At 42.7% G+C, this 15,852-nt stretch overlaps 2 pseudogenes; both read right to left on the reverse strand.

Moving 5' to 3' along the window:
• Positions 1-2,484: 2,484 nt before the first annotated feature.
• LOC127223204 (ATP synthase F(0) complex subunit C2, mitochondrial-like) lies at positions 2,485-3,297 on the reverse strand (annotated as a pseudogene).
• An 87-nt stretch (positions 3,298-3,384) lies between these two features.
• Positions 3,385-7,538, reverse strand: LOC127223206 (heat shock cognate 70 kDa protein-like; annotated as a pseudogene).
• Between the last annotated feature and the right edge of the window lie 8,314 nt (positions 7,539-15,852).

Genomic DNA, 15,852 nt, shown 5'->3' on the forward strand with positions numbered 1-15,852 from the left:
CAGCAAAAGCAGACTTCCTGGGCAAAGCTCGGGCTTGGATGGTTCAAATTGATTGGTCCACACTATGAGATGATTGGTTTGTAATGCGCGGGCTTTGTTGTAACCCTATAAAAGCCGTCTAAACCCTGTACCAAGGGTTCCCAGTCCTTTACCCCACATGGAGTATGGCTGCGGACCCCAGCGCACTGGAATATAAAAGACCTCATGCTTTTGCATCAAGACCGCTTCTTGTGAGTGATTTGGGGGGGGGGCGCCTTTCCTGAGTCGGGGTGTGAGGGTTGGAGCCCTCCACGGGTCTTTCAGTACCAGCCCTAAGTTCCCTTAGGAAACCTCCCAAGGTGGGAGATACTGACCTGGGACCCATTGGCTCCAGCTTCTCCTACCAGTTGTTCGGACACTGCCCCCGAGAGCTGGAGACTGTCAGTGGATTTATTCTCCTGGCCAGCCCTGGGCTACTCAGCTTCAGTACTGAGTTGTACACTGAACAGCTCAGGCTAGCATTTCAGAGGTGCGCTGCTTAAAGAACGTTCATCCCTCTGGCCAGTGTGATGTACATAACTCCTGAAACCAACCGGTGAAGAGTGGCAGGCACACGTTTCATTACCAAGGCATTCCAGGTGGCCTTGGGAAGCGAAGAAAAGAGTACAGACCATTCAACTGCAAACCTGGATGCAGAGACAGCAGTTCTCGAGAGAGCTGTAGCGTTTTCTCGACTCCTGCCTTAGAAACCTTATGTATCTTCTTCACTGTTAGAGGAGATTTATGTATTACCTTACCAAGTTCTTTGGGAACAATACCATGCTAAAATATCTAATATGTATGTATGTGAGTATATATGTGTGAATGAGCGTGTGTGGGGGGGTATATATACACAATAGTAGAAGCCAGTGGCCTTACCAATCCCTGATTGCATGTCAGTTCTTCATGCATGTGCATGTATCAGCACTTAAGGCACACAGCATACTTCTGTCATAACAAGAAAACATTCATGTACTATGGTGGCCTTAATGTGGTTTGGTAAGTGAAAATGTACAATTTTAAAGAGATACACATAGCACATTCAACCCCAATGCAATTGTAAATCCTAAATGTATACATACATTTACCCACTCTAACTAAAGTGTAAGACCTGCCAGGTATGGTGACATGTGTCTGTAATCCCATCACTTGGAAGATGAACCTGGAGGGTTGCCATGAGTTTGGGACATTTTGGTGTCTATAGTGGGACTTCATGGGAAGACTGTCTCAAAACATAAAGTTGTAAGACTGTATAGCTAAGGAGGAATGCTATGGTGTTAGTGGGACTAAAGTAGTCATTAGTTTAGATGAAGTAGCCAAATTCTGGTTAGCTATGTGTCTGTTACCTGGGGGGGGCGGGGGATCTATTAAGAAACCCACTGTACAGATGGTACACTATTAATGTGGATGGTGTTAGCACAACCTACCAGCAGGGGACAGCACCATACATCATTTCACATCTTCCCTAAGGCCTGTTAAGTTCTATCATGGCTCATCAGAGCTGAGGTATTTTGGGGAGTGCTGGTAGAACAGGGAGATGCAGGAAAAACACAAATCCCATGCCCAGCCAACTCAGATTTTAGACAAACAAGGACTTGTTTTTAGCATGCCTCATGATTGTATGATTTATCAGAAATCGTTTAAATTATTTCAGAGATGTGGGGACCTAGAAACATTTAACAACATTTAACAAGAAGCAGAGCCAGCATGTGAACTCAGAACCTTTTGCTCAAAAGGCCACTGTGTGCTCTATGTATCGGTGTGTGTTACTTTTGGGTTTTACATTGTGTGTGTTTGTGTGGTTTTGAGGCAGGGTTTTTCTGTGTAACAGCACTGTAGACCAGGCTGGCCTAGTAAAGGTGCCTGCTGTCAAGTCTGATGACCTGAGTTTAGTCCCAGGTGCCTCATGGTGGAGGAGAGAGCCCACTCCCAATTGACTTCCAATTGTCCTCTGACCGCCACAGGTGTACTATGGAATACACTAAGCCCTTCCCTCCTACATAGATATAAATGTAATAAACAGTTTTTAAAAAGTAAAGCGAAATCACAAGTAAATAAATAGGGCCAATAAAACAACTTAGCAGGCTGACATTTATTGTCAAGCCTGATGTCTGAGTTTGATCAGCAGGGCCCACATAGTAGAAGGTGAGAACCTGAGAGTTGTCCTCTGACCTCCACATAAGTTCTATGACACTGGCCTATCACATGAGTGCACACACATGCACACACACATGCTCACACATGCTCACACACATGCACACACATACGCGTGCACACACACACACGCAAATGCAACATACACACGCTCACACACATACAAAACCAACCAATAAACGAGTATAATAAAACAAATAATAAAAAATCTAATCTGGTAAAGCTTTTTATAGTGCCAGTTTTAAGTAGTTTTATTTTAGACATTGCATTTTTTACTTAGGACACAGTACTTTTTTTTTCTTATTAGTACAGTATTTATTTGTCTTCTCTCTGTCAAACCCTGAGCCAAACACTTTCCCCAGACTTCCTGGGGAAGTACAGGAAAAGGAACATACAGGGCAGACAGGACACGAAAGAACTATGGGAGGTGGAAGCAGAGACAGCTGCTTCACATGACAAAGAGGATGAGAAAGGCCACCATCAGGCAGAAGAGCCCCATGGCTTCTGAGAGGGCAAAGCCCAGAATCGCGTAGGAGAAGAGCTGCTGCTTCAGAGAAGGGTTCCTGGCATAACCAATGATGAGGCTCCCAAAAACAGTTCCAATTCCAGCCCCCGAGGCAGCCACCCCAACTGTAGCAGCCCCAGCCCCAATGAGCTTGGCGGCTGTGTCAATGTCCCTGGAAATGACGCTGGTTTGGAAGCTGTGGCTAGGGATGAGTGAGGTCAGAGGACGAGGGGCTGCCAAGCTGCTGAAGCCCTCATCTGTCCAAGTCTGTGGTCGATTCAACTCCACTGCAGACAAGGGACGACTCAGCAGCTGAGAGGTGCTCCTGATCAAGGAGTGGGTGGAAATGAACTTGGAGCAGGTATATATTTTCAGGGGTGAGGGGCTAAGGCAGGAGAGCTGCTCCCAGGGTAGAGAAGACAGAGAGGGCAGGACACAGTACTTATAACGTGCAATGTTATTTCCTCTTCCTGTACATGTTCTAGTACTGGAAATGCCCAGTAATTTATTGTAGCAAGTTAACTCCAAACCCGTCACAGAACTTGCTAAATCTGCCCCTTAAGGGTTTCCCTGTGGAACAATGCCACATCACTACTTAGACGCTACTTCACCCCTTTCATGATGAGTCCTGAGGAAGCACCCCCAGATACAGCTCCCCTCCAGGGAAGCCCGCAGGCAACTCCTCCAGACACACCACCCACACTCTGCTACAGCTTGTTAAGGCTGCAGACTTTCTCCAGTTCTTTCTGCTGGTGTTCAACTCTTAGCTAACCAGCTGATGATTTCACCACATTTGTCTGGAATCTTCTGCTTGACTTCATCGTTGATCTTGCCTTGAAGGTTCTCATCTTTGGTTGTTGTTTTCATGTTAAATGCACAGGTTTCTAGTGAATTCTTGGAGGATAACTGACCTCTACTTCTTGTCCTTGGCTTTGTACTTCTCAACTTCCTGGACCATGTGCTCAATATCCTTCCTGCTCAAGCAGCCCCGGTCATTGGTGATGGTTAACTTGTTCTCCTTTTGTGTACCTGTTGCGAAAGGCTCTTTGTCTGGCTCTCTCTGCCTGCCTTTCCCAGAATCCTCCTCCTAGTCCTGCCTATCTTCCTTCCTGCCCTATTGGCCAACAGTGTTTTATTCATCAACCAATAAGAGAAACATGAAGGACTTCCTCCATCATGTATCCTTATCTACAACAGACATACTGAGGATGTCATTAGCATCGATGTCAAAAGTGACTTCAATCTGAGAAATACCACAGGGTACAAGAGGTACACCTATGAGTTCAAATTTCCTTGGTCAAGGCTTTTCCACTTGAATGGGCACACTTGGAATAGGTGAAGGTCTGTATCTACTTGGTAGGAATGGCAGTTCTGTGCTAGATAGAGATAGTTATGATTCCACTAGCAGCTTCAATATAAAGAGGAAGGGAATGACACCTAAGAGAAGCAAAACCCTGAACATTATGAGACTTGTCTCCAGATAGAATGGCCTTCTGGACAGCTGCACTGGAAGCAACAGCTTCATCAGGGTTAATGCTAACAGTCGATTCTTTTCCACAGAAGAAGTCTTGCAAAGGCTTCTGAATCGTGAAGATTCTGGTAGAACCACCCATCAGGACAATATCATGGGTCTGTGACTTGTCTAGTTTGGTATCTTTAAGGCCTTCTCTACATAGTCACTGGTACCATGGAGTAAGTCAGCAGTCAATTCTTCAAACCCATCATTGATAATGGAGGTATAGAAGTAAATTCCTCACAGAAAGAATCAATATCAATACTGGCATGGGTGCTGGAGGAGAGGGTATGCTTAGCCCATGCACAAGCAGAGTGTACATGATGGGCAGCTCTCTGATTACGCTTATGTCCTTCTGCTGCTTCTGCTTAAACGCAGAAAGTAAACTGACCATTTGGTTATCAGTTTCCTCCACCCAAGTATGTATCTCCATCGGTAGATTTGGCCTCAAAAACTCCATCTTTTTTTTGTTTGTTTGTTTTTTGTTTTTGTTTTTCCAGACAGGGTTTCTCTGTAGCTTTGGAGCCTGTCCTGGAACTCACTCTGTAGATCAGGCTGGCCTTGAACTCACAGAGATCTGCCTGTCTCTGCCTCCCGAGTGCTGGGATTAAAGGCATGAGCCACTACCACCCAGTTCAAAAACTCCATCCTTAATAGTGAGGCCTGACCCATCAAACCTACCACCTCCAAACAAAAGCTCAGCACGTTCTTTTCAGCTCCAACCTTGCTATCGAATCCACAATCAATAGGAGCAGCAGTTGATTCATTGACAGTTCTAAGTACATCAAGGTCAGCAATAGCTCTGGCATCTTTTGTTGTCCATCATTGAGAGTCATTGATATAAACTAGCATGATGGCAGCAGCAGTGGTAACAGCCTTTCCCCTGGATAGGTTTCTGCAAATTCCATTTTCTTTGTGGTCTCTGTCAGAACAACAGAGGACATCTCCTCTGGGAAGAAACATCTTGTATCCCTTTGTATTCTACTTGGACTTTGGGCCAGCTTGCTTTGTTCACTGCCACTAAGGGCCAATACTTCATCAGACTGAACAACAGCATCCTCAAACCTCCATCCCATCAGATATTTGCCATCAAAAACTGTTGGAGGGGCTCATCAAAACCTTATTTTTCACAGTAGCCTCAGTACTGTAAAAGTAATCATATTTGGTTCAGTTACTCTGGGTATTGGCAATTATTTCTATCTTTCTCAGCCGGAAGACACCTACACAGGAGTAGGTGGTGCCATGATCAATGGCAACTGCAGGTCCCTCACACTCCTTGCATGTAGGCCTAGCCGTGCTGGCAATGAGACCATACACATCCCTGGAAGCTGCCACAATGTTCAACAAGAGTTTTGAAAGCTGTATGCATATAACATGACTTTGGAGAGAGTACGGCAATACTTATTCTCACTACTATATTCCCTGTTCTAGGAATGTGTATTCAAAATGGCTGAAATGCAATGAAAAAGGGACCAGGAAAGCCCAGGGCATCACTGAAGGGAAGTTGCTTGTTAATTAATTAGTATCCTGTATGTGTATGTGCATCATGATATTCTACAGCACAAAGACTTTTCTTCTGAACTTCACATAGCAGGTGAGAACTGAGCCAGACAAGAGCACATTTCAAAGGGAGGATAGAGATCCCAGTAAAGAAAGGAGGAATTTGTGTGAGATTTCTCTTTGACTAGTTCCTCAATTGCCTTCTCTCTTCCAGCCTTAGCATGCTTGTACTGACTTCTCAAACAATCTGGGATTGATTCACCTTGAGCCTTCCTTGTGGCGGTGATTTTCTGTTGTTTCTGGAAAAGCTATTCTAACAAGTGCATCTGTATATGTTTCGGCTTATTCACTCATTCTATGTGGCCAGTTTTATTCAGCTCTCCTTTCAAATGCCACCAAAACAGACCCCTTCACTCTAGACACATTTGTTTTCAGCAGCCCATCCATCATGTCCCACCTCCTCTGCTTGCTTTATTCTTCCTATCGCAACCTATAATTAAAGTTGCATTTGGTTCTTTGTTTATGTAAGGTCCTGTTTCTAATGGAACAATGGCTGCCATAGAGTAGGCATTCCATAAACACTTGCTGATGGTTCAGTGGGTAAGAGCATTTGATACTCTTAAAGAAGATCAGGTTCAATTCCAGCACCCTCATCATGGTTCACAACTGTCTTAGTTTGGGTTTCTATTACTGTGTAGACACCACAACCACTCTTATAAAGAAAAGCATTTAATTGGGGCTGGCTTACAGTTCAGAGCTTAGTCTGTTATCATGGCAAGTAGACCCTACCACTCACGGCTGAACTATTTGCTATTAGTAGATTCAGAGAGGGGGAAGCTATTGATCTCAGTTATGTATCCATTGGTGACCTCACCAGGCTCTGGTGGACACTTCTGACCCAATTTTCACACAGATGGCCCTGGCTAAACTAAAAGGGCCACAAAACCAAACCAAAGGCATGACTCTGTGACGGACACTGAAAGGGAGGAGGGGTTATGACAGGGATGTGGAGGGACTAAAGGAGGGTGGAGCAAAGAGTGATCAGAGTGTATTATATGCTTGTATAAGATCTCCAAGTAATACAATTACCTTTTAAAAAAGGAAAGATCAGTGTCTTAATGAAAGTCATTAGGGAGTCTGTATGAGCCTTCTGTGGTGTCACACTGTCTTTCAAATTATAAAAGTAAAAATGCAAACTAAAGCACTTAAGTCAAATGGACACACCACAGAGACTAACATGAATGTTATTTGAACCCACTCTAGCAAGGAAAATTATTCCAAAAAATTAAGAAATATTGGGATCCAGAGAGCACTGGCTGCTCTTTTTAGAGGCACTCTTCTGTCCTGAGGGCACCTGGTATGATCATGGTGCGCGCACACACACACACACACACACACACACACACCACACACCACACACATACACACCACACAACACACACCCATACCACACCCACACCATACACACACCACCACCCAAACACACCACACACACACACACCACACCCTCCCCCCCACAGAGGCAATATACCCATACACAGAAAAAGATATATAAAATAAACAAAAAATAATGAAAAAACAGCAGTCAGAATTTGCCAGTGTTCAAGCCAGACACCTTCTGGGCCTGTTGCTGGGACACTTGGGGCCTGCTGTTGGGACATTTGGGGACTGCTGCTGGGACACTTGGGGACTGCTGCTGGACTGAGGGTCAGTTTTAAGGTAATTTTTCCCTTTCTCTGCTTTCAGCCTTGAAGGACCTGAGTTTTGACCCTGTGAGGAATTTGTTGGAGAATAAGCTTTGGGATTTAGCTTCTCCAGCTGATGAGTTTTCTTCCTCATTTCATTCATGGTCAGGTTGAATGTGGTCTTTCTAAAAAGAGACAGATTCCTGGAGCTTTTCTGTTTTCAAGGAGTTCTGAGAAGAAACAGACCATTAAGCCTGTAAAACATATTTATTTTCTCTCAACCTCTCTGTTCTGTTTTCATTGTTGTTAATAATTAATATAAAAATAAGAATGGTATATGACCCGGGATCCAGGAACCAATAAGCAGGTATCAGTTAAAAGCCTGAAGCAGATTTCAGTGTGCAACTCTGCTCTATTTTATTGTATGACACACAGATCAGTAAACACCACCTCGGCTAGGGAGTCAAGTGTGTCAACACATTTTACATGACTGACCTGATTACAGTGTCCTTGAAAAAACTGTTGGTGCAGAAGGCTTTCCCCATACCTCTAAGAAGGGCTGGTCATTTGCAAAGCTGTCCCCAGCAGTGACCTACCCTGGTCTCCTTTTGTCATTATCATGCTTTCTCTATTCTTGTCTGGCACCACCATCCCTCTGAAAACATGCAGGAGGTAACGCACTAATTCAGTTCTTGAGCATCCTTTAAAAAACTACCATGAGACAATTACTGTTCTAGACAAAAGAGGTTCCGTGATGAACAAGACACAGCCTTTCTCTTCTAACCCTCACCAGTGATCACACAGGACCAGGGAGAGGAGACAGGAGAAAAAGGACTCCCAGGGGGATCTAGCCTGGTGTAAAGACAGGATCTGCACGGTGAGCAACAGTGCCTGAAGTGAAGAGTAATAAAGCTGGGCAGAAGGGAGAGGAAGCTGTGTTGGGTAATTGTGAAGTCGAGACATAAACCTGAAAAGAAAAAGGATGATGTTCTAAAATGTATAAGCCTGCATTTGTTTGTTTAGGTGTCTATGTCAAAGTAGAAAATGAGAAGAAAGGTATCATTTAGGCCTCTGCCTCCCTAGTGCTGCAGTTAAAGATGTGTACCACCCCACCCCACACCTGCCTGTTAAGTGTTCTTTGAAAACACACTGTGGTTCTCTCCCTGTAAAATAGCTTTTCTGCAATATTATGTTCCAGAATAGCCATAAAGCAATTTACTCAGGGAACCTCATCGAGCCTGTCTGAGGAAGGCCACCATCAGGTGCTCCTGATGGGCTGCTTTGAGAGTCACAACTAGATGTCCCCTCTTTTTTTTTTTTTTTTTTTTTTAAACAGGGTTTCACTGTACAGCTCTGGACAGTCTCAAATTCAGAAAGATGATCCTTCCCAGCTCCCAAATGGTGGGATCAAAGGTGTGCACTTCTACACTTGGCTCTGCTTGCTTTTTACTCTTTAGGTTAGAGCAGCCCTTAGCCTGATAGACCCAGGAACAGCATTGGAACCAATTGCTCCTTTCACAGTCCTACAACCCCGCAGCTCACCAGAGTTTCCTGGGTTAGGTAAGAAAGAAGCAGGAAGGACCTTACAGAGACTGGTTCCTAAATCCAGCCATACCTACAGCTCCACACTGTCTCCCTGTCCGCATCCTCCTTCTGGGTTTTCCGGTCCCAAGCCTTACATCCAGGCTCGTCTTCACCGGTTTCGCCTTTGGAGGGCTAATGCGGGGCCACTTTCTGGTTTCAGTGTTTTCTTTTCCTAAACTCCCTAGGTCTAAAGGGAAATTTTCAGATGGTGTGACCAGGGCTCAGCATTTGCTCAAACAGAACCCCATCCAATTAATGAGGCCTGTTAGGCTGCTCAGAGTGGAAGCACGCCTTAGAGCAGAGATCCAGCCTCCAAATGAATCCAAGGGACAGAAGAGCCAGACTAGCCAACAGCTAGAAGGCCAGCAAGGAACTGAGGAAGGGGCTAAGGGGCCAACAGACAAGCATCTGCATGGTTTTTAGCACACAGTCTTTCAATCTTTCAAGCAGTTAAGTTGCCACACACACACACACACACACACACACACACACACACACACACAGAAAATCTTTTATTTTATGTTTTTTTCTTCAAAAACTGTGTCTGGGAAAACTAATGGCTGTGGTTTCACTTTCAACTTGACAATGCTGATTCAGCAGTTACTTTTAATGTTTACTATGCTGTTGATAGGTTAAGATTATTTCCCATGAAAACCCAAGAAGAATTGATATTTGACATATTTCTCTTATATAAACTGTTTTTTATTTTATTACTTTTGGAAAGGTAAGGAGTAATGTTCTTTGCTGTCATCACATTTGGACTCAACATGTTTTGTGACTTTTGTTTCTCTGAAGAGTGCTTCTAAGGGCTTCTTTTTGATCCAGTATTTCAAAGAGAATTGTGTTTTCATTGTTTCTTATCAAAAAGAGATGCATTTCCCCCTCTTCAAAACATATTCTCTTAAAAAGGCAGGATATCTAGTTGCATGTAAGAACATGGTGACCTTTGAGAACATTCTGCCAAGGAGTAAGCCACTCACAGAAAGGCATAGTGGCATGCATGAATTTCCTAAAACAGTCAAATCTGTGCAAACAGGAGGATCTGCAGACCAGGAGCCGAGTAGCAGGATCATGGTGAGGAAAGGGAAGTCGACGTGGAGGCTCAGGTCTGCAAAATGGGGCGAGAAGAACGCTCTGGCCATCTGTCTCACAGTAGCCTTTACGTACTTAACACCAACCCACCATTGAGCCGTACACTTAAAATGGTCACTGTGGTAAATCGGGTTATGTTTTCATTATCCATGCCTCAGTTCACAGACATGTTGGCTGTTCCCGCCTCCTGGGTATCTTGAATAAAGCAGCAATGAAGCCTCTCTATGGTGATAAACAGTGTCCCTTGGGTGGCATACGTGTGTATACGGTAGTTCCAGTTCTGGCTTCTTGAGGGCTCTCCACACTGATTGCCACAGCGGCTGTAATCATTTGCACTCCCATCAACAGAGGATTCCCCTCTTCCCACACGCATACAGCATTGTGTCATTTGTTTTCTGACTGTAATGAAATCTCAAAGTAGTTTTAATCTGCATTTTCCCCAATAGCTAGTGATTCTGAACTTTTTTTTGGGGGGGTTGGTTTTTCGAGACAGGGTTTTTCTGTGTAGCTCTGGAGCCTGTCCTGGAATTTGCTCTGTAGATCAGCCTGGTCTTGAACTCACAGAAATCCTCCTGCTTCTGCCTCCCAAGGGCAGAGATTAAAGGCATGTGCCACCTTCCGGCCATATTGAACATTTAAAGAAATGTCTCTTAGCCATTTGTAATTCTTCTGAGTTTGCCAGTCAGCTTCTTGGCTCACCTTTAAAGTGGGTTGCTTGTTCTCTTGATGTTTAGTTCTTACACGCTGGGATTTTCTTCAGCTGTGAAGAAAATGAAATGATGAAAATGGTAGGCAAATGGACTAAGCTGGAAATAACCATTCTGAGTGAGAGAATGCAGATCTACCAAGACAAATACCACATTCTCTCTTACATGTGGGACTTATTTTTGAAGCTTTTTAGATTTGCGTGTTTGAATCAGAATACCTGTATTAAAGAAATAGACAAAAGAGAATTTTCTCATAAATGAGGAAGATGCAGTGATAATTAAGGTAGTGTGTTGGCTCCTGAGTGTCTCCCTTTGCTGTGCAGACAGCTGTCTTCCTCCTGTGTCTTTACAAAAACCTCTGCATCTTTCTATAAGTCCTGTTGAATTACGATCCTGACTTTATTGCTTCAAGACCTCAATTCTATGAAGATCGCTATACTTCTAATACAGTTGCATGGGGGAATAGAACCTCAATATGTATGAATTTAAAAATGCAAAGGATTCTGTGTCTATAACATGTCTATAATATGTCACTATTAACACAGGGTCAACCTACATTGTGAAGCTCACAACCACCTGTAATTCCAGCTCTAGTCGGTCTAAAGACCTCTTCTGACCTCTGCAGACACACACACACACACACACACACACACACACACACACACACACATGCACACACATACATAATAAAAAAATTTTCAGCTGGGGGTGATGGTGCACACCTTTAATCCTACCACTCAGGAGGCAGAAGCAGGGAGATCTCTGTGAGTTTGAGGCCAGCTTGACCTATAGAGTAAGTTCCAGGGCAGCCAAGGCTATAAATAGAAACTTGTCTTGAAAAAAGCAAAACAAACAAACAAAAACAAATAAAAAACCACAAAAAAGTTCAAAGTAAATATTTAAAAAGCTAGTCCTCAAGTCCAGCACACCATCATGGTGAGTGGACTCTACCTGTTTGAAAAGGCAATATCAAACACTTTTGTGGATATTTAAAAACTACCCTACACTATAGAAAGGGCTAATGTCTTAGGGTTTCTATTGCTGTACAGAGACACCATGACCATGGTAACTCTTTTATTTTTTGTTTTCTGAGACAGGGTTCCTCTGTAGCTTTGGAGCCTTTCCTGGAACTAGTTCTATAGACCAGCGTGGCCTCTAACTCATGGAGATCCACCTGTCTGCCTCCTGACTGCTGGGATCAAAGGCATACACCACCACTGCCCCACTCACAGCAACTCTTATAAAGGAAAACATTTAATTAGGGCTGGCTTACAGTTCAGAAATTTAGTTCATTATCATCGTGGTGAGAACCATGCCAGTGTACAGGTAGCCATGGTGCTAGGGTAGTAGCTGAGAGTCCTACATCTTGCAAGTAACAGGAAGTCAACTAAGACTCTGGGAGGTGTAGGAAACCTCAAAGCCCACCCCCACAGGGACACACTTCCTCCAACAAGGCCAAACCCACTCTAACAAAGCCACACCTCCTAGTAATGCCACTGCCCATGAAATTATGGGGGCCAATTACATTCAAACTACCACAGCTAGTAAGTAAGTGAAATATGCAAATAGAAAACAGAGAGAAATAAACCTTCATATGATGGGGTTCCCTAAAACAAAAACCTAAAGCAAACACTAAAACCTTTATGAAAACTTTCATGAAACCTTTATAAAACCTTTATAAAACTCATGAAAACATTAATGAAACAAACAAATAAAAATGTTTATATTTCACATATTGAGTAAACACATTGAATGAATAAAAAAAATTATCTATAATTGATAACACCAAGACATGTTTAGTAGAACTAATGAGCCTTAAAGAGAAAGTGGTGGTGGTGGGATGGCTAAAAGGCCAACTATTTATTGCTAAGGCAAAGGAATCCAGCCTCCATCAGATCTGCCAACAGCAGCTAATATTTATTTTAGAGAGGGAACTGTTACCAGGACTAAGGTTTGGCAGCTTATCACACTATTGGCTAAGTCAAGAGACAAGGCTGAGGGAACGAAGAGGCAATTTTATGCAAATTAAGCCCAATGAGAAGGAAAAGGACATCACAGGGTGACAGGCAGTAAGAATATGGACAGTGGGAAATGAAGGCCCTTATGAAGGATGGTTCAGTAGCCAAGTGAGGGAAGGGAAGGATGGTAGCTGATCAGCCTGGGGTAGGGATTGGAAGGAGTGAGGAATCTTTAGAACTTATGGATGAACCTGGGATAAGTACAGAAATGAAGGAACAACTATTATCCATTAGAATTAATAAATAGTGCAAGATCAGTATGCGAGGATCAACTGAACTTCTGTACACTAGCAATGAACATCTAAGCATTTTAAAAATACTTTGATGGCTGGGCAGTGCTGGCACTCTTTAATTCCAGTTCACTGGAGGCAGAGGCAGGCAGATCTCTGTGAGTTCAAGGCCAGCCTGATCTACAGAGTGAGTTTCAGGACAGCCAGGACTATTACACAGAGAAACTCTGTCTGAAAAACCAAATACCAAAATAAAATGCACACAAAATAAACAAACCCAAAAATCTTTAGATATAAATTTAATGAAAGGAACAAAAAACTGATACTGTAGAAATGACAGGGCTTTGTGACATCATCAATTTGAGAAGACTGTAAGTGGAGTGGTGGTTATATTTGTAAGCCCAGACTTAGGAAGGTTAGGCAGAAGAATCCCAAACTCCAGGCCACCTCTCAAAACTGGTATCTAAGTGAATGGAAGGACATCTCATGTCCATGGAATAGAATGCCTAATGTCACTAAATTGACAGTATTTCTCGAGCTGATCTACAGATTCCACACAACCCCTCAAGAGAATCCCAGCTGGCATCTTTGCATAAACAGACAGATCCCAAAATTTACATGGAAATTCAAGAGACTCCAAATAGCTCTTGAAAAACAAGAGCAAAGTTGAAAAATTCACACTGAGCTCAGAACTTACTACAAAGACAAAACAATGGAGTCATTACAGCGGTGCTGTGTGGAATGGCACTAAGTGTGCACCAGCAAACCCTCCATTTATGGTCTCCCAGTGCCAAGACCATTCATGGTCCTGAATAATCTCAGCAACAAACGGTGCTGAGACAACCATATCCACGTGCAAAAGAGTGAGGATGGACACCCACCTCCTTTCTGTACAAAACCAACTTAAAATATATCAAAGTCTTAAGCAGAAGTGTAAAAACTTCTAGAAAGAAACACTGGGTCAAATGTTTGCAGCTGTAGGCTTGGAACTTCTTAGACAAGACACCAAAAACATAAGCAATGGTGGCCAGAAGGCAAAATAAATAAACCTTACCAACATTCAAAACTTTTGTTCAAGCTATAGGCAACTAACGGGTTCTAAGAAAGGGAGAACCAGTCTTCTCCAGGGACAAGCCCCTACAGCTGATGTCATCCTAAGGGGTCACTGTAACCACATGCACACACGAGCAACGCTAAATGGATTCAGCAGGTTGGAAAAAATATAACAGCAATCAAAGAAGGGGACATGGATTGGAGAGGGAGTTGGGGGGACACAGAGGAATTGGGGAAGAGAAGGGGTAGGTAGAAAGGTGTAAATATAGCTCTCCAAAATGAAATTCTCTAAAACAAAAACAAAAGGAAAATAATATTTTTTAAAAAATCCTTTTGTTCTTCAAAGCACAAAGGTTTTTTAAAAAGTGGGAAACAACTCAGGTCGAAAGAAAACATTTGAAAACTATCTGATGAAGGGCATATCTAGAACGTGTGAAAAGGTAGGAGATTGAACAATAAAAGAAAAAGAACCCAATTTTAAAAGGAGGAAGTGATCAGAACAGACATCTCTCCAATGATAACTCACAAATGTCCAGTTAGTGCACGAAAAGACACTCACCATCACTGCATGAAAAGATGCTCATCGTTATTGCTCATCAGATGTGAATCAAAACCCCAGGGATGGTGCTCAGAAGCAGCAGTGTGGCTCCAATTCAAGCTGGACAATGAGGATGGAGAGTTTCCATTGGTAGGCACAGAACACAAAGCAGCTACTTTGGGAAAGAGTCTTCTCTTTCCCAAACTTAAATGCAGAGTTATGATTTGATCTAACAATTCCACTCTAGCTAAAAAACAAAAACAAAAACAAAACATGTCTACCAAAAAGTCTACACACACATGTTCACAGCAACATTCCTAATGGCTAGGAGATAAAAATCAATCCAAATCAATGCTTAATGAATAAACAAAATGTCACACTGCATTGAAATATTATTTACTCATAAAAATAGTGAAGCCTCCATGTGTATTAAATGAGAGAGGTCAGATACAAAAGGTCACATGTTAATTAGTCAGACAGGCAAATATGTAAGACAGAAAGTGGACTAATAGTTGTTTTGGAGATGTGGAGCCATAAGCTTGATTGCTAAAGGGGATCGGGCTACTGGCAGTAGTGTATGAAAATGTCCTAAAGTTGTTTGTGGTGTTGGTGTATAACTCTGAGTATATTTAAAGACATTGAATCGGTGGTTAAAGAGACAGGTCAGTGGTTAGAAGCACTTGCTGCTCTTGCGTAAGAACTGAGTTTGATTCCCAGCACCTACATTATTGCTCACAACCATATGACACCCTCTTCTGGCCTCCGTGGCCACCAGGCACACAAGTGTACACACAGGTAAAATACCCAAACATATAAATAAATAAAAGTAAGGACACTTTTTTTAATTTAAAGACATTGAATTATATAAGTTAAGTTAGTAAACTGAATTTTGTGTGGATTATATATCAATAAAGCTATTGCTAGAAAGTGAATCAACTCCTAATCACATGGAAAAAAACAAAATTCATTTGATAGATAAATTGTTGTATTAGTCAGAGATCTCTAGAGGAACAGAGATACAAATGTACATATACGATTTATTAGAATGAGGTCCATTCTAATCCGTACTCTAACAATGGCTGTCTACCAACAGAAGAATAGAAGAATCCAGTAAGTTGTCTAGTTCACAAGGCTGAATGTCTCATCTAGTTTTCAGTACACACCAGAATCCTAAAGATGTAGGTTCTTTGGCCAGTGAAGGAATGGACTTGCCAGTTAGAGTGAGGGCAAGCAAGCAAAGATAAAAGCTTCCTTC

Source organism: Phodopus roborovskii, unplaced genomic scaffold, assembly GCF_943737965.1.
Source record: "Phodopus roborovskii unplaced genomic scaffold, PHOROB, whole genome shotgun sequence".
Taxonomy (NCBI): Eukaryota; Metazoa; Chordata; class Mammalia; order Rodentia; family Cricetidae; genus Phodopus; species Phodopus roborovskii.